Consider the following 19856-nt stretch of genomic DNA (forward strand, 5'->3'; position numbering starts at 1 on the left):
GAACTTGGTCATAGATTCAGCCAGGCTCCTGAAAGTCCTCCACATAGTCATTGCCCTCATATCCTATTTCAATGGGTGGTTGAGTGGTGTGGGAGATAGAATGCAGGAGTCAGAAAGATCCGAGTTCCCATCTGGCCTTAGTCACTTACTAGCTGTGTGACCATGGGCAAGTCACTTTACCTCTGCCTGCCTCAGTTTCCTCAACTGTAAAATGGGGACACCTACCCCTCAAGGCTATTGTGAGGATGAAATGAGACAATATTTGTAAAGTGCTTAGCATAGTGCCTGGGCACATCGTAAGCACGATATAAATGTTAGTTATTATGGAATGAATATTTTTTTCTTTTTAAAATTGGAAATCAAAATTAAAAGGCAGAATCCTTTGGGAAATAAGCCTACCTCATTCATACTAATGTGTAAATGACTGATATCAGAGTCCTTTCTGAAAGCATAATTCACCAGGGCAGGGCACTGAGCAGGTGACTGAAAGAGTATGCCTGCTGTTGGGACCAAAAAAAAAAAAGACATATAAAGAAAATGGGAGCAGAGAGTACACCATTTTACCCAGGGCTGTCCCTTATTGGAGAAGCTTGGAGGTCAATAGTTTGCCAATGGGTGAATTGTTTGCTTCTGCTGGTTTCTGGTGAATAACCATGGGACCTACCTAGCTCTAAGACCTGGGATCTATTCAGAGCTGGAATTGTACTTAGGGATCGTCTAAAAGAATCTCTTCAAATTGGGTGGAAAGAGGCCCAGAGAGGTTAGTTACATGACTCTTCCAGAAACATGTAAGGTAGTATGTAGCAAAGCCAGGATTCAAAGCCAGGCCACAAGATCACAGAATTTTGAGCTAAAGGACCCCTAGAGATCATGACATCCCAGTCCTCCATTTCGGAGATGAGGACACTGAGGCAGAGCTGCTAAGATCACTGGTCAGTCACAGAGCTAGCTAGTGGCAGAGCCAATATTTGAACCCACGTCTTGGTTGGAGTGTGATCCGAGGGGCATTGAGCAGTGGATGCAGAGGCCTGGCGTCCAAATCTTGCCTCTGTCCCTCACTACCCGAGTAGCCTGGGGCCAGCCCTCCTCTCTGGGCTTCGAACCTAGAAAATGAAGAGCTGGGCTCAATTGTGTGTGAGATCCTTTCAGCTAGCTATAGATCTGTGATCCCTCTTACTCCAAGTCCAACACTCTCTGCATTGCAGAATGCTGTGTTCTCATATGCCCCTGGCCTCTTCCCCTTCTCCCCACATTCCAGACCCCAGAGCCTGACTCCTCGTCTTATGGGGATGAAAGCCACATCCCACGTTCCCCTTTGCCTCCCACTCCTAGAAATAAGCCTTGTGTGTATCTCTGGGTCCTGGGAGAGCCAAGAAGATACTTTTATGGAGCCCTCAGTGGCCCCTAGATGAAAGGGATTATACCGCGTATTCACATTTCTTTCTTGCTAAAAATGTCCATTTTTTCCTTTCAGCACGTTCCTCGTTTCAATCATTCCTATTCCTTACCAGACCCCAGCAGCCAGAAATAAACACACTCAGACTTCATATTAATGTAAATAACCATCGGCTTTATTGAACCCATCTGCTCCGGCTGTTGGTCGAAATCAGAGCTTTGCAAATTTTTTTCCACTGAGGACCCCTTTGGCATCCACTGAAATTTAGCTGTCCTCCTCCCCGCCCCCCCCAACACACACACACTGACTCATCCATCCTTTTGATCCCAAAGCATACCCTTATTCCCTTTCTGTCCTACAGAAGGCTTCTCTTGAAGTTTATAGAGTCCTCAGGTCTGCAGGGCTTTTCCTTGCTCTCCTCACAGGGACCACCTCCTTTCCCCTTCAGATAATACCCCAAGATTCCTGGCTCCTCTCTTCTAGGAGCACAGAACTGCTGGTTTCTTACTGAACATAAATGGTACCAATACCCAAGTGCACTGGCCACGTCAAAGACCATGATCACTGGTACAACTGAGTCATGGTCATCCACAATCCCCCCCACTATCATTTAACACATGACAGTCAGTTAACAAGCACTGATTAAACCCTTCTAGCTTCCCAGGGCTGTGCCAATCACTAGGAATACAAAGATAGGCAAAAACCATCATAGCCTCAAGAAGCTTACACTCTAAAGAGGTTAGTTAGACAGTATACAAACAGAGGGACATATATAAGGACAGAGTAAGTAAGAGGTGATCTCAGAGGGGAAGGCACTAATAGCTGGGGGGACCAGGAAAGCCTTCTTGCAGAAGGTGGAATTGCAGCTGAATTCTGAAGAAAGCCAGAGAACCCCAGGGGTGAGATGGAAGGTGAGAAGAGGGACTAACTTCCTTGTAGCGATTTCTGTACATTTGTTACCACCCTACTGCTGGGTGGGGAGAGGGGCAGTTATCGTTTCTCCTTTCATTCAAGAAATTTAAATCCCCACCTGTGCATTGAGCTAGGGGAGAGATTATCAATGTGGGGTCCATAGATCATCCCTCAAGGGGTCCATAGATAGATTTCCCAAGGGCTATGAACTTGGATGGGAGGGGGATGAGAATTACATCTTTATTTTTACTAACCCATAATTGCAATTTAACTTTTACTTCTATTATGATTTTTTTTTTTAAATCACTCTGAGTCCATGGTCTTCAACAGATGGCCGGAGGAGTCCATGATACAAAAACATTTAAGAATTTCTGGGCTAGGAAAAAAGGAAAAAGAAGACATTTTCCCAGCCCTCAAGGGACTTGAAAACACAGGCAGCTAAGGGGATGAGGAAATGGCAAAGCTCTCCAGTATCTTTACCAGGAAAACCCCAAATGGGGTCATGAAGAGTCAGACGTGACCGAAAAAACAACTGAACAACAGCAGGATGGAGCTCAGCGAATAGAGTACAGGGGCCTTCAGTTGGAAAGACCTGAGTTCAAATCCAGCCTCAGACATGTACCAGCTGTGTGATCCTAGGCAAGTCAGGTAACCACTGTCCCTCTCACTTTCCCCATCTGAAAGAACAGGAATAATAGGACCTACTTCCTAGGTTTGTCATAAGGATCAAATAAGATAATGGTAGGCACTATGTAAACATTAGCTGTTATTATTGTCGTTGCTGCTGTTACTTGTCTGGGTAAAATATATATGTGGAAATAGCACAGTACAGTTAATAGAGAGCTGGCCTCAGAGTCAAGGTGACCTCAGTCAGAGACCTGAGTTCAGATTCTATCTCTGTCACCTCGGTAAGCTGGGTCTCAGATTCCTCAGCTATAGAATGAGGAGGTTGAAGAAGATGGCATCTGAGCCCAGCCCCTCCCTCCGGCTTTATGCTGTGGTTGATGATTCTATGAAGTTCCGCCTATCTCAAGAAGGTGAAAATCAAAAACAATGGCCTGATACACATCAAAATGGGGCAGCTAGGTGGTCCAGTGGTTAGAGCACCAGGCCTAGAGTACAGAAGACCAGAGCTTCAGACACTTGCTGGTGTGACCCTGGGCAAGTCACTTAACCCTTTTGCTTCAGTTTCCTCATTTATCAAATGAGCTGGAGAAGGAAATGGCAAGCCAATCCAGTGTCTTTGCCAAGAAAACCTCAAATGGGGTCATGATGAGTCAGACATGATGAAACAACTGAACAATAACATAAATTAAAATACTCCCACCAGCCCTCTTTCAGGCAGCAAAGAACTAGAAACAGAGCGAGCATCCGTCAGTTGGGTAACAGCTGGGTAAGCATATGAATATAATGGAATGATATTGGGCAGAAATAAATCAAGGGTTTGGAGCAACATGGCACAGCTTGTATGAATTGATTCACAATGAAATAAACATAACCTAAGGCGCAACATAGGGAGTCAAGATCTGAATAATTTAAAGGCCAGTGATTGTCCTGGAGAACCTCATCGTTAGAGAGGAGGGGGACACGTGGGGCAGAATGCTGCATATACAGTCAGATGTGGCGCCGGTACTGGCTCTTTTTCATGGGTGGTTGGTTTTGGTTTGGGCTTTGTTAAAAGGAGAGTGGAGAAGTTTTTCTTAATTTGATTTATTTTGGGTTTTTTTCCCAGAAATGTCTGACATGAAAACTAAAGCCATAGACAAAAGGGATAATTTTATTAATCAAACAATCAAAAAGTTTCTATTAAGCACTTGCAGTGTGCTAGGTGATGCCTATAGAAAGACTAAGGTGAAAAAGTCCCTGTCCCCAAGTGGTTTATTTCATGATCATTACTCTGATTTCCTGGGTGTGTTTTCAGTTATAGTCCACCATGTGTTAGAAGACAATATTATACACTAAACAGTGTTTTACTACAGGCTACTGGAAGCAGACAAAAGGCTGGTGTAGTTATGGTCCTAGGTCACAAAGTCGTTAAAAACTAAGCCCTTGACAATAATTCCGGAACCTTCTCTCTTTTCCTAGGAATAACTGTGGCAGAGGTTGAGGGACTCTGGCTGTCAGAGGTCATAAGACCCCAGCACTGGACTTCCCCAGTGTGGCACATCCGAACTTCAATTATAAAAAATATGTTAAATCATCTCAAAGTAAATCCTTCAGGCCCTGTATATGCAACTGTGTCTGGAAGTAGACTGGGGTACTGCAAATTGGAAAGGCCACTAGATTTAGAATCAGAAGACTTGGGTTTGAATCTTCACTCTCTTGCTTAGGAGCATGACTTTAGGCAAGTCACTTCCTCTCTCCCTTGGGCCTCCTCTGTAAAACGAAGGGGTTGGACTAGATAATATCTAAAGTCTCTTCCAGCTCCAGTGTCTCTGATCCTCTTCAGTGGTTTGCAAAAATTTCTTCCCTTGGTGAAGAATTGTTTGAGTACTATGGTATGCCCACTGTGAAAGAAGAGCCCATACTCTGTGACCATCTTGCTAACAGTGGACAATAAATTCATAGAGGAGTAGTTACCTCCAGATCCAACTGCACAGAAAAGGGCTTTCTTTGCCCTAGAAAGTATTTGCTGTCATTATCTCAGGATCTTTTTCAAAGACTCAGTGGTTCCATGTTAGCTAAGAACCAAATAGGGTCCTCGGAACAAAAACTAAGATGGGAGCAGGAGACAACCTCCATGTCCTGGTTATGGTTCTGAATTCTTTTATCTTAAGAATCTAGAGGTGGCCACTTCCCTGATAGCCCTCTACGAAAGACCTTAAAGGAGAGTGCTTAATCTGCTTTAAAAAGAGGAAAAAAAACATTTTCTTCATAAGGCTAATACCCAAAATCTATCAAATCACTTTAACATTAAAAAAATAAATGAAACCACTTTTTCATTCCTTGAGGATAAGAATCATTTTACATTTTTATCTTTGCGTGCTCAGCACCCATCACAGTGCCTGGTAATTAATACATATTTGTCATTGATTAATGCAAAGGACACTGGGAGAGGTAACAGAGTGGGCCTTCAACTCATACACACAGATATGTAAAAGATGGTTATCAGGACTGTTCCTGAGAGCCCCATCGTATAAAGGGAAAGGAGAGAACAAAAAGGCAGTGAAAAGCAAAAAGATGAGATGTGGGGAGGCTACAATAAGAGGGTGGGAAAGTCACGTTTCCCTCTGGGCCTCAGTTTCCTCTTCCACAAAATGAGAGAGTTACACTAGACTAACTAGAAATTTTAGGCTAGTAAAGTCTCAGATGAATGATCCTGTGATCTTGGACCATGCCAAAGAACACGGCCTCTTCATTTGCCCTGCTGTAATGGTCAAATGGAAACCCTCCTCGGGAAGCAGGCTTCATTGCCTCCATAAAAAACATTAGTAGTTGTAAGCATTGGGCAAAGCAGGATAAGAATTGAGCACCTTCATCCATGACACTATTTAATGTCTCATATTATACTCCACCCTCCTATTCAACATGTGAACATGTAACTCACAGGCACAGTGGCTAGAGTGCTAAGCCTGGAGTCAGGAAGACCTGAGTTCAAATCCTGTCTCAGACACTTACTAGCTGCATGATCCTGGGCAGGTCCCTGAAACTCTACCTCAGTTTCTTCATCTGTAAAATAAGGATAATAATAATAACACCACCTATCTCCCAGGGTTGTTGTAAAGATAAAATGAGATAATTGTCAAGTGCTAAGCACAGTGCCTGGCACTTAGTAAATTCTATATAAAGTTATTACTATTGTTATCATTATTATTATAAGAAGAAGGGGGGGAGGGGAAGGGGAAGAAAGGGAAGAAAGGAAGGGAAGAAGAGGAAGGAGAAGAAGAGGAATTAAAGGCAGGAAGGTGGAGGTAGGCTGGAAGGAGTTCTAATGATCAAGGCAAGTGGAGGAGGAGAAAGGATCGTGCCAGAAATAGAGCCAGAAAGATTGCTTCTTTATTCAGTACACATTTATTATTTTGTCATCAGTCTAGAGCTAGAAGGAGCTCTAGAAATCATATATTCCAGCCCCTTTCTTTGACAGAAAGGGAAACTGAAACTGCAAAAAGGGCAGTCACGCACCTGAGTTCTTGACGGGATTAAGTTGTGAAGCCAGGGTGCAAAGTCCTCCAAATCTGGGGCTCTTTGCATTATACCACGTGCATACTATGTCAGACACTGGGAGAGATACAAAGTTTATGGAAGAACCGGTCTTAGCCCGTAGCCCCTGGTCATAGGAGTGTAGCTCCTCTCCTGCTGGATCCACTCGCCTAGCTCAGACTGCATTGGTAGGTTGGGTTCCCAGAGGTGATGACTACTTCTCCCACCAGGTTTTTGAATAACCATGATAAGTTTCAGATTCTGATACAATTTTTCCCAAGCCCCCATCCAGTGTGCCCCTCCATATTAATCAATCAGTAGAACTCTTGAAAGGACATTTCTAGCAAAAGGCATTTTGGGGGGAAATATTCACTGAGAAGATTTAGCAAGAAGAAGAATAAAATATGTCCCCTCCCCGCAAACCTCAGTCACTCTCCTTTTACACACACAATGTTCCTGTGTGTAAACTTAAAGTATAACGAAGTGAGGGACACATGTAGAGAACACGTGTTGCCCAGAAGTACCTCCTAATTCTTGGCCCAAAAGCCCTTTTCTCCCTTTACAAGGTCCTTATGAGGTTTCCTTTGTAGCTCTCTGCTGGACGCTAAGTGGGTCTCAGTTATTCTATAGTCCAGCGCTTCTTAAACTGTGGGTCATGACCCCATATGGGTTGTGTAACTAAACATGGGGGTTGCAAAAAATTTGGCAACAGTAAAAGGTATCTGAGTGCACAATGACCAAAAATTAATTCAAAATCAAACACGTAATGAATTCGAGGTGTTTCAGGCAGCACTTGTCCACATTGCATCTAGCAACTTCACTGCAGCCTTGCTTCTGAACACAGCATTGACGATTATAAAATCAAAATATCAATCAAATGTGAAGAAGGTTGAAGATGCTCTATGTCTTGCAGTATCAAATATTCCACTAAGATTTAATTCCTTATGTAAAAATGAGTAAGCACATCCATCTCATTAGTATGCAAATTTGCTTTCTTCTCTAATAAATGGTAAAATTATATGTATGTAAAAGAATTGTTTTAAAATAAATTTCCTTTTATTTTATTATCAGTAAATGTTTGATTTGTATATTTATTTTATATACCTATCTACCCACGGTCACGTAAAAATTTTTCAGGTGAAAAGAGGTCACACATGGAAAAAGTTTAAGAAGTCCTACTCTAGTCCATAGCCAATGTTTTTCTCCGTCACCAAGGATGAAGATCCCTGAAGTTGCTACTGTCCTTGGAGACAGTTCCTTAGGGGACTATCCTACCTCCATCTGCAGGTAGTTCCTCCATCATTAGCTACTGTCACCCCTGCAAACTATTATTGACTCCTGGTGATGGTGAGGCCTCTCTGATGGTTGCAATGGATCTCCTGAACTTTCCGGCTGCCTGGGCACTGCCACTTCAGTATTATAATTCACTTAGGATAAGGAAAGAATAATCAAAAATAAAAAGAAATAGTAGCACCATCAGCCGGATGGGGGCCAGTGGCCAGCTTCTCTCTACCCCACAACAAGGCCATTCAAAGCAATTCTCCTGACATGAAAACCACCGGGACGTCAGTGCCAGAATATGAGTTTAGCAGTGCCCAGGTTTGTCCATGAGCTTTACTTACAGGTAGTTCTGGCATTACCTGTACACAAAGCTGGAACGAGCACTTTGCCACAGGTCACCAACATAAAGGTGGTGAGCAAATAGAATTTCCTCATCCTGATCAAAGCCTTCCATTCAAGAGAAGTGAGAAGGAAATCCCCAGGCCCCAATAGGTCAGTGCTGGCATTAGAAGTAGGAGGAATAGGGTATAATGAGAGCTCCTGCTCCCACAGATCATGTGTGGCCCTAGATAGGGGGCAGTGCCATCCCTCCTTTCCTAGAATGGTGCTTATGGCACCTTCTACATTTTCCATTCTGGAGCTAAGACACATTTGCCAAGCCCTAATTATGCCTCTATATTACTCCAGATCCATCACTCTTTCCACCATAGCATACCTCTTCCCAGGAGGAAGAGGTTCTGCCAAGCAGCAAACATAATAAAGACATTCCACTATGTACAAAGTCTAATCAGATTCAAGTGTTTGGTTACTGCCATATGCATGGATGGAAGGCTATTCACTATCTCAAAGGGGCCTATTCGATCACTTGGTGATGGGGAGGAATATAAAAACGGAAGAATTTTAAATTTGTTTTATTTGTAACACATGGAGTAAAATTTTGAGAACTAAATAGGCACCCAATGTACACAGAGACTTTCCCCTCCCAACTGTTTCCTCTCTCTCTCTCTCTCTCTCTCTCTCTCTCTCTCTCTCTCTCTCTCTCTCTCATCTCTATCTCTCTGTCTCTGTCTGTCTCCGTCTCTGTCTCTCCATCTATCTGTCAGTCTTTCTCTGTCTCTGTCTCTCCATCTATCTGTCAATCTCTCTGTCTCTGTCTCTCCATCTGTCTCTCTCTGTCTCTGTCTCTCTCATCTCTATCTCTCTGTCTCTGTCTGTCTCCGTCTCTGTCTCTCCATCTATCTGTCAGTTTCTCTCCGTCTCTGTCTCTCCATCTATCTGTCTCTCTATGTCTCTGTCTCTTGGTCTCAGTCTCTCTCTCTCTTTCTCCCCCCTTTTCCCCTCCCTCCTTCCTTCTCTCTCTTCTAATCAAACTTAGACACATCTCACATCTAGTTGCATATCATCACCAGCAGGAACCAACAAACATGTAAAACACATAGTCTTCATGGAAATATTTGTCTTTAGGTTTACAAAACAGGGAAGTGGCTTTTTTGTTTTTCATTTTTTGACATTTCAGATTGTTAGTATATGTTTATTTTATATTTTTATTTCCAAAAAAGACCTCTGCAATGTTCTTGGCTGTGGGCACTGTTACAGGAATTGTTTTAAATCTCAAAGAACAATCCCAATGGTACCTGGCAGGAAAACAAAAGGTGTCCTGGACAGTAAAGACGAAGGCTGGAATAAGCTGAATCAAAGAATTCATGGCAGAAAGACAAGACCCTTTCAAAGGATATGAACAGACAGTTCTCAGATGAAGAAATTAAAGCCGTCTATAGTCATATGAAAAAAATGCTCTAAATCACTATTGATTAGAGAAATGCAAATCACAACAACTCTGAGGTACCACATCACACCTATCAGATTGGCCAACATGACAAAACAGGAAAATGATAAATGTTAGAGAAGATGTGGGAAAATTGGAACACTAATGCATTTGTTGGTGGAGTTGTAAAATGATCCAGCCATTTTGGAGAACAATTTGGCACTATGCCCAAAGGGCTATAAAAATGTGCATACCCTTTGACCCAGCAATAGCACTTCTAGGGCTATACCCCAAAGAGATCATACAAATGGAAAAAGGACCCACATGTACAAAAATATTCATAGCAGCTCTTTTTGTGGTGGCAAGAATTGGAAATTGAGAGGATGCCCATCAGTTGGGGAATGGATGAGCAAGTTGTGGTATATGAATGTAATGGAATACTACTGTGCAATAAGAAACAATGAACAGGCTGACTTCATAAAAACCTGGAAAGACTCGTATGGTCTGATGCTGAGTGAAATGAGCAGGACCAAGAGAATGTTGTAGACAATAACAGCCACGTTCTGTGATGACTAATATTGATAAACTTAACCCTTCCCAGTAATACAAGGATCTAAGACATCTCCAAAGGCCTCGTGACAGAAAATGCTATCCACATCCAAAGAAAGAACTGTGGAAGTTGAATTGCTATTTTTTCTCTTCTGTTGAATTTTGTTTCCTCTTTCTGATGGTTCCTCCTATTGGTTTTAATTTTTACTTACACCATCACTAATGTGAAAATATGTTTAATGGGAATGTAAATGTATAGCCCATATCAGATTGTGTGCCGTCTTGGGGAGGGTGGTGGGGAGGAAGGGGGAGAAAAATTTTAAACTCAAAAGCATATGAAGTGATTAATGATAAATCAAAATAAATTAATAAATTTTTTAATTAAAAAAAAAAGAAAGACAAGACCCTCCACCATCCTACTTCCTTCTAGCCAGAGCTATAGACGTTGCCCCAGAGCGTTGATGTGCTGGGAGAAGAAGCTTCCTTTGACTGGCAGCTCTGCCATCCACTTACTTTTTGTGGATGACCTCGGGTAAGCAAATTAACCTCCTCGGGACTCAGTTTCTTCAGTTGTGAAATGAGAGGGTTGGACTAGATCACCTCTGAGCTCCCTCCCAGGATTCAATCTATCAGCCTAATACTAGATGATTGATTGATTCCTGAGCCCCAGTGTCCTTTCACTTAATTCTGTCCCCCATCCAAATTCCATGAGTCATCCCAGTACAAAGGGGCACCCTCATCCCATTTCTGGACTGTGCCAAGCCCCACACAGGGATAGGGATTGAACCTGTGGTCTCATTGGTATAAAGAACTTTGTAGTCAGGAAACTCCCTCTACCTATGCCAATAGTTTTGGGAAATTGTCTAGGGTACTAAAAGGTTAAGTGACTTGCCCAGGGGTCACACTACATGACAGACATGGGACTTGAATTCAGACTTTCTGGCACCAAGCCCAGACCTCTACCAGGTAAGCAATACTGCCTCCCAAGCCCTACACACCTTATATTTAAAGCTTCAGGGCTGGCAGCTCTCACTAAGCAGGTGGAGGGAGGCTCACAACTATGTCTCCTCACTGCCTCCCAAAACTGCTTTTCACATGTCCGTCAGCAAAATGGCTCTGCAGAAAATGCAACTGATAAGTCAATCTATCTCAGCAGAGACCACTTAGAAGGAGACCCAAAGACGATGATGGTTTCCAAACAGTCGGTACATAACACCTAGCCCCAAACTCTTGGTTTCTCTGTGTGTGCCTTCTATGCCATGGTGAGAGTTTTGTGTGTTGAACTTTCAAAGGTTATTATTATTAAAAACAGGTTTCTTTTTAACCCAACCCCCATTCTCAATCCAGTGGGGAAACTAATTTTGTTTTTAAATTTCTCTATTTAAACTCCACGAATGCTCATAAAATGCTTTGAAGCTGCAGTACTTGATTTGAATCTTTAGAGATAATTAGGTGGTAGAATGACTTAGAGAGAAATACAGGTATATATTTTCCCTACCACAGCAGCGGGGAGGACAGGGAGCGAGCCAGCCCAGGCAGCCCCGGCAAATCTCCATTCCTGAAACATAAACACACAACTCATTTAAAAACACATTCATTTAGGCCCTCTAATTGCTCCCATAAAAGGGCTTTCTCTCAGCATTTTTTTTTTGGTGGCACTATATTATTCTGCTCCTTTTTTTCCCTCCCACTCCCAGCTGTCCCCTCCACACAGCCTTTAGTCATCTCGCTTAACCTGAGCTCGGGTCCCTCTGGTCTCATCTTTCTTCTCTGAGAAGCTTTTATTGTAGATGCTTCAGGTTTTCCTGCATTTCCTGCTTCTTCCTCCCCACCCCTCCCCCAAATCATCTTGCATTCTTGGACTTATTTTGTATCCCTCTTTAATTGTAGGTCTTGTCTCCCCTGATAGAATGAAAACATCCTGAGGTCAGGGACTAACTGTAAATCCCTAAGGCCTGACACAGTAGACACTTAAAAAACACTTGTGGGTGGATTGATTTATTGATTGATACATATCTCTCTGTGTATATATGTGCATAGATGTGTGTGTGTGTGTGTGTGTGTGTGTGTGTGTGTATATATATATATATATATATAGAGAGAGAGAGAGAGAGAGAGGGAGAATATAGAGTGTGTATATAGAGAGAAAATATAGAAAGAATGTATATATATAAAGAGAGAATGTGCATACACACATACATATAGATTGATATACATACATACACACATGTATATATATATACACACATATGTGTATATATAGATAGATATACACATACACACATATAGATAGAAACACACATACACACCTATATACCTATAGATAGATAAATACGACACACACCTATATACAGACAGATGATAGACACACACACATACATACATAGATATATACAGACAGATACACATACATATATATATTCACAGATAAATAAATGCACACACATATATACAGATAGATGATAGACACACACATGCATATATACATATATATACAGATAGACACACATATATATTCACAGATAGATACACACACACACACACACACACACACACATATATATATATATATACAGAGAGGTACACATGCACATATATATATACACAGATAGATGGACAGACACACATATATACTCTCCTCTGATAGGATATGAGGTCAAAGACTGTTTTGCTCTTTTTGGTCATTGTATCTTCTGCCTAACAGTTCCTAGCACATAGTAGGCACTTACATGCTTGTGACTAATTGATTTCTCCTCCCATTTCTCTCATCTTATTTTACTCTCTTCCCTTCTTGCCTCCCTGCCTCCCTACCCACTCCTTTCCCTTCCCCCTCTTTTCTTTACCTCTTCCTCAAAGGATCATAATTTTTGAGCCACAAAAGAGCTTCATCTAGTCCAAGCTCTTCAAGTTACAGATGAGGAAACTGAGGCCCCCAGAGACTGTGACTTGCCAACAGTCACACACCTAAGCAGCAGAGGCAAGACTCGGTGGTCAGCGTACTTCATACCCAATACTTTTCCCACCGTAGGCTCTCCACCCATCCCTGTTTCTCCTTCATCTCCATCACTCTTCCTTTTATCCTTCCCTTTCAACATTTTTTCTCCCCAAAGCTCTAAGAAGAAGCATTTTTGAGAGGTGGGATGGCAGCAGTTGATACAAAATGGTCTAAGAATAGCTTTCCTCCCTCTTAGTCCCTTGTAACCACTTGTCACCTTCCTTTGATTTTTCTGTGCTGCTCCCTTCCATGGACCACAAGCTCCAAATGAGTCAACAGCTTGACAAGGCAGCCAGAAATCTAATGCTATGTTAGACACAGAATCCACGAGGAAGGAGGGGAGATCACTGATGTACTCTACCTCAGTCAGCAGTATCGGGTCCTCCCTCAGGGGAAGTCTTTGAGTAATGGCTGGACAACCACTTGCTGTAGATATCGTAGAAGAGAGCCCTGTTCATTTATGATTTGGACAAGGTAGCCTCTGATGACCCTTCCAACGTTCAAGATTTGGTGACTCTGATGTTACGCAAGTCTCTGTGCCTTTGGGCGCGTGCTTCCTCAGCTATGAAATGAGCATGGTAATATCTGCCCTGAGATTATGATTTCTACTCAACCTCTACCTTGATTGCAAGGAATGGTAAGAGATCAAACTCTAGATTCTTTTCTGTTGCAGGGCCCAACCTTGAGAAATATGAATTCCAGGGGTTGCACCTGGCTGTAAATTGAAAGCTTACTGTAGAGAAAAAGGTTTTAAGCTCTGGCTTGAATGTCCGGGAGAAGCCATAGGGCATAGTTGACAGAAAGCCAGCTTTGCTGTCAAAATGACCTAGGTTCAAGTCTTGCCTCTTATACACACTGTCTGGCTCTGATCAGGTAACTTAACCCCTGGATGCCCCCAGGTAAGACTTTAAGTTGCAGGAGAGTTGTTGGTCTGAATCAATAAAAGGAGTTGTCACACTAGAAATTCCCTGTACTGAATAAATAACAGGTCCAGACTCACATCCAAGAGCACGCACAACATCCAAAGTAAGGCAGAGATTTTCAAGGTCTAGTGACACCAGGAACCTCACCATCACCAATGGCTGCTCTGTGTTAAGCATTCCACCTTTGGTTGCTGTAAGAGGAGTTTTCCCTTTGAACTGCAGGAGCCCAGTGGGCTTGGAATGAGCCAAAGAACACTCAAAGACAAATTCAACTCATATGTGGATTTCAAGTTTAAAACTAAACAAGGTGGGGGGGCAAGAGCCCAGTTACAGCAGGACCCAAGATGGCAGTTTGTCTCCACATCAGTGAATCCCTTCTGGGCTCCTGCTGAAAGTAGAGATCTGCTTCCAAAATCCTTCGGCTCACCTGAAATTCAATATGGCGGGGAAAAGGGCCGAAACCCTCAGCTTTGTTTAAAAATAGTCAATTGGGGGCAGCTAGGTGGCGCAGTGGATAGAGAGCTGGTCCTGAACTCAGGAAGACCTGAGTTCAAACCTGGCCTCAGATCAAACACTTGATACTAGCTGTGTGACCCTGGGCAAGTCACTGAACCCCAATTGCCAAAAAAATAATAATAATAATTAATTAATTTTAAAAAATAAAAATAAAATGGTCAATTTAACCATTACCCTTCATTCAGAGGTCAGAAGTTGATCTTGGTGAAATCTCCAAGGACTGTAAGATGATAGATCTGGGAGTTCCTGGAGGACAGGGACTGTCTTTTGCTCCTTTTTGTATCCCTGGGGCTTGGCACAGTGCCCAGCACATAGCTAGTACACAATAAATGTGTACTGATTGAGATCTAGAGCTTGAAGAGACTTCAAAGGCCATCATGTCCAACCCCTTAATGAAGAACATGGGTCCCACAAAGGCTGGAAGGGACCTTACAAGTCATTGAGTCTAACACCTTTTTACAAATAAGGAATTGGAGTCATAGGGAGATGATGGGACTTGCCTAGGGTCACACATAGCTAGGAAGTATCTGTGGTGGGATTTGAACCCAAGTCCTGGAGTCATAGAACTACAGCTGAGAAGCAGGTGCTTAATAAACGTTGGTTTCCTTTCACTGTTCCCATTCCTTAAAGAAGCAATCCCATGTGCTATCTAAATATGATAAAAATAGTTCTTCTTGGACAAATCTGCTGGGCACTTAACACTCAACAAAACACTGGGGGAAAAAATTCAATTGGTCACTGTTACCCAAGAATGGAGTGACTTCCCCATGCCTGTTTGGAACCCACAGAAGGTTTGGGTTCATAGAGTCACAGGCTTAAAGGATTTGGAGCTGGAAGGGAATTTAGATAGAAAGTAAGCTTGTTGAAGGGCAGCTAGAGGGTACAGTGGATGGAGTGGCAGATCTGAAGTCAGGAAGATTCATCTTCCCGAGTTCAAATATGGCCTCAGACACTTCCTAGGTGTACGACCCTGGGCAAATCACTTCATCCCGTTTGCCTCAGTTTCCTCTTCTGTCATATGAGCTAGAGAAGACAACGGCAAACCACTCTAGTATCTCTGCCAAGAAAACCCTCAATGAAGTCACAAAGAGCTGGACATGACTCAAAACAACAACAATGTGGGTGACTGGGGCTTTTCCCCAGGGCATCACCATCTGGGAGGCACCCTTCCTGTACAGCGAAGTGAGAAGTGCCTTCTTTCTACCAGGACTGCATCATTCCCCGTGGTCTTCCACCAGACCAAGCCAATCAATAGCACAATTTCCTCAGGCCACCTCCACCTCCAAGGACTCATCATCACAGCCAGCTTCCCCCTCCCGGTCCAAAGGGGCACAACACAAAGCCACCTCTCTGGGGGTGATGGGCTTTTCCCTTTTACAAATTCGTGCCCTCTACACCTACACACACACACACACACACACACACACACACACACACACACACACTCACTTGAATTTGTCCCAGACCCAAGAATGTCTTGTACGGCTCTGAGTTCAACCTCCTCAGAGACTTCTGTCTGAGACGTAGCTCACAGGATCAAACATTTAGAGTTAAAAGAGACCTTATCGGTCATCTGGTGCAATCCTAGTTTTTTACGGGGAAGGAAACTGAGGCTTAAGAAAAGTGAATTTACTTGCCCAAGGTCACCTCCATGCAAGTTCCTCATCACCTTAGAATCATCACAGTGGAGGTGGGAAAGACCCAAGGCCATCTAGTCCATTTTACGTATGAGGAAACTGAGGCCTATCCAGGAAAGTGATTTTTTCCAAGGACTCATACTAAGTACCACTGGTAGAACCAACGTACCATGCATGCTGCCTCCTACATCATTATCGGCATCATACCTCATTATCATTCTCAGCAAACATTTATTGAACACCAGGAACCAGACCAAACGTCATCCCAGCATCCAATCGCCAGTTTAGACAAAAGGGCCTGGTGTCATCAGGCCAAAGTTTGTGTAAAAGGACGAACATAAATGCCCCCAACTGCTAGGTCCCATCACATGCCATATTTAAGGTGCCCTATGCCACAGAACACAAAGTACCTTATCTCCCTGGTTTTAGTTTCATTATCACCAAGAAGGGGAGTATGCATTAAAGGATGGGTGTGAAATGGACAATTCACACATCTCCAAAATGTCGCTACCTGCTCCTAGGATTTCTTCTCCAGATTGCCTTCCAACTAGCAGAAGATTAAACATCTGCCCTCAAGAAGGCTGGAAGAAGGGGTGGGAAAAAAAGTCCAGTCTAGCTCCATTTTCACCACCTTGAAGAAATAGCAGAGGGTGGAAAGAAGAAGGGGAAGGAGATACACAGTCCACAGGGGACATGGGCTCAGTAAAGAAATCCCATTTTCCATGCTTGAAATATTCAAAATAGCAGATAAAAGTGCCTCCTATTAGTATAGCCAAGAAAAAACCGTGAGCCCCAAGGAGGCCCTTCTTCTTCACATTCTCACATGGATACATCAGAGGCCACTTGGTTTCCCAAAAAGCCAACAGAGAGCGGCTAGTGAGCTATGCTTGAAGTCAAGAAGACCCAAGTTTGAACCCTGCCTCAGGCACATATTAGCTGGACAAGCGTCTTAACCTCTCTGAGTCCCAAGGGGCTCTCTAAGATTATAAATTACAGACAAATGATCGATCCACATGTGTGGAGGGAGCTGCCACTTCAGGAGTTATTGGAGTATCATTGATTTCTCTTCTTTCTCCACTCTCTCACTTTCAGGGATTTCATCCACTCCCATTACCATCTCTATGTAGATGATCCCCAGATGTATATATCTAATCCTAGTGTCTGTCCCACATCATTAACTGCCTATTAGACATTTCAAACTGTACGTCTCCTGGATCTCAAATTCAACATGTCTATAACAGAACTCTTTATCTTTCCTCCCCACCCCTTCCCTATTTTGAATTTCCCTATTTCTGCCAAGGGTACCACCATTTTCCCAGTTGCCCAAGCTTGGACTTTTGGAGTCATCCTCATCTCCTCATTCTCTCTCACTGTACCACCCCCATATTCAATACTCGCGGATTCTATCTCCAATCAATCACTTAGTAAATAAACATTTATTAAGTACTTACTGTATGCCAGGCACTGTGCAAATCACTGGGGATATAAAAAGAGACAAAGGGAGATTCCTGCCCTCAAGGAGCTTACTTCACAACATCTCTTTTGTGGTTGTGGTTGTTCAGTTGTATCTGACTCTTTCTGACCCCATTTGGGGTTTTCTGGACAAAGATAATGGAGCGGTTTGCCATTTCCTTCTCCAGCTCATTTTACAGGTGAGGAAACTGAGGCAAACAGGATGAAGTGACTTGTCAAAGGCCACACAGCTAGCTAGTGTCTGATGCTGGATTTGAATTCAGTCTTTCCTGTCTCCAGGTCCAGCGCTCTATACTAGCTGCCCTTACAACATCTTTCACTTCTCTCAACTCAAAGGCACACCATTCTGTGCTATCACCTCTTACCTGCACTCTTGCCACAGTGTCCGACCTGGTCTCCCTTCATCCGCTCTCTCCTGTCACCAATCCATCTTCCATGTGACTGCCAGAGTGATGATCCCATAGCACAAATCTGAGCATGCCGCTGTCCTGCTCAGACATCTCCAGGGGGTCCCTACCGACTCTCTCTTTGGCTTTTAAAGCCCCTCACCCTCCCATGCTAGCCCACCTTCTCAGGCTTCCTCTTCCCACACGGACCTGTTTGCTGTTCCCCCTGCGGGACCTTTCATCTCCAGCCCAGGCAGCCTCTTCCCAGTGTCTACAAGGCGCTTCCTCCTCCCCTCTGCCTCTCAGGGTTCCTGGCTTCCTGCAACGTTCTGCTCAAACAGCACCTCCTGACACTGACATTTCAGAGCTGGAGGTCATCCACTGTACACCACAGGCTGCCTTTTCTCCATCACCAGGGAAGAGTTTTATACACAGCAGCGTCCTATTGGCGAGACTGCTGGGTGATTCTGCCAGGTGATGTCTAGGGATGGAATCCAAGTTTAGGAAAGGGATGTTCCCTTGGACAGCTCTCTGTTAAATGAAGGCATTGGCCTAGATGGCCCTGAGGTCCCTTCTTCTCTGAATCTGCTGCAGACTTACTCCTTGTGTGACATTGGACCAGTCACTTAACTTTCCTAGCTTCAGTTTTCTGCTCTGTAAAATAAAGGGGTTAAACCAAATGGACTCTGAGATCCTTTCCAACTCTATAACTGGACGCCAGTCAGAGGAGACCTGGAATCAGACTCCACCTCTGCTCCTTAATAGGCGTGTAACCAAGGGAAGTCAGCATCAGAGCAAGGGAAGACAGAGCGTGACTGCCTTGGACACTCCCGTCATGAAATTCTGGAGGTGGTACCTCAAGGCTAAAGGCATATTTCAGGGTGAGAAGGCTGCTGATTGCCTGCTCTCTGGTCTGTATTTACCTTGTATGGACCGAGTTATAAATGTGCTGCTCCTCCATTAGAATGTGAGGACCTCATTTTTGCCTTTCTTTGGATCCCCAGTGCTCACCATAGAATTTAATAAGTGAATGTTGATTGATTGATAGATTGACTGATCTATTAATCTTCAGTTGTGCTCAGGGCTTTGGAGATATCAAACCAAAACAGTATCTTTCTTCAAAAAGCTTACATTATATTGTAAAATGGACCCAATATTATCCATGGAGGATTCCCAGTGGGTTGTTTTGAAAATCAAAAGAGATAACGTACGTTGAAGACTTTGGAACCCAACTTACATTGGCCCAGGAGTCAGGAGACCTGGAGTTCGTCTCCTGCTTCTGATGGCCTCTACCTATATGACCTTGGGCAGATCATGACAATTCTCTGAGCCTCAGTTTCCACAATTATAATAAATCAAGAGGGGTTTGATTAGATGGTCTCCTCCAACTTAACAACTATGACCCAATGGCCCAACATATCATTTTGTTTTTCAGAGCCTCAGTTTTCTCATCTGTAAAACATTGTACCATCTACCTTACGGGTCATTTTGAAGAATTTGTGTTTTACAAAGCTTAAAGCAATATAGAAATATGAGCTATTAATAGTGTTTTTGCAGAAAAATGGCGTAATGACAGAGGTGTCAAACACATGGCCCACTCCCAAGGAACCAAATTAACATATAATTAGGAAAGATTTAGCAAAATAAATAAAAATACAATAGAACATAGATAACGTTAATAAATGGTTTTCTGAGCCCATATGCAGCCTGAAGGGATTTTATAGATGGGTTAGTGGTCATGTTTTGTTTTGAGTATGACACTGTTGCTGTAATGGATGGAGTGTTGGGCTTGAAGTCGAGTAGACTTGAGTAAGAATGCCGACCTTGGTCATTATCAACCACGGTCAAGGGCAAGCACTTCAGTTCTCTGAGATTCTGTTTCC

The sequence above is a fragment of the Phascolarctos cinereus genome, unplaced genomic scaffold (genome assembly GCF_003287225.1).
Source record: "Phascolarctos cinereus isolate Bilbo 61053 unplaced genomic scaffold, phaCin_HiC Scaffold_5;HRSCAF=322, whole genome shotgun sequence".
NCBI classification, from domain to species: Eukaryota; Metazoa; Chordata; class Mammalia; order Diprotodontia; family Phascolarctidae; genus Phascolarctos; species Phascolarctos cinereus.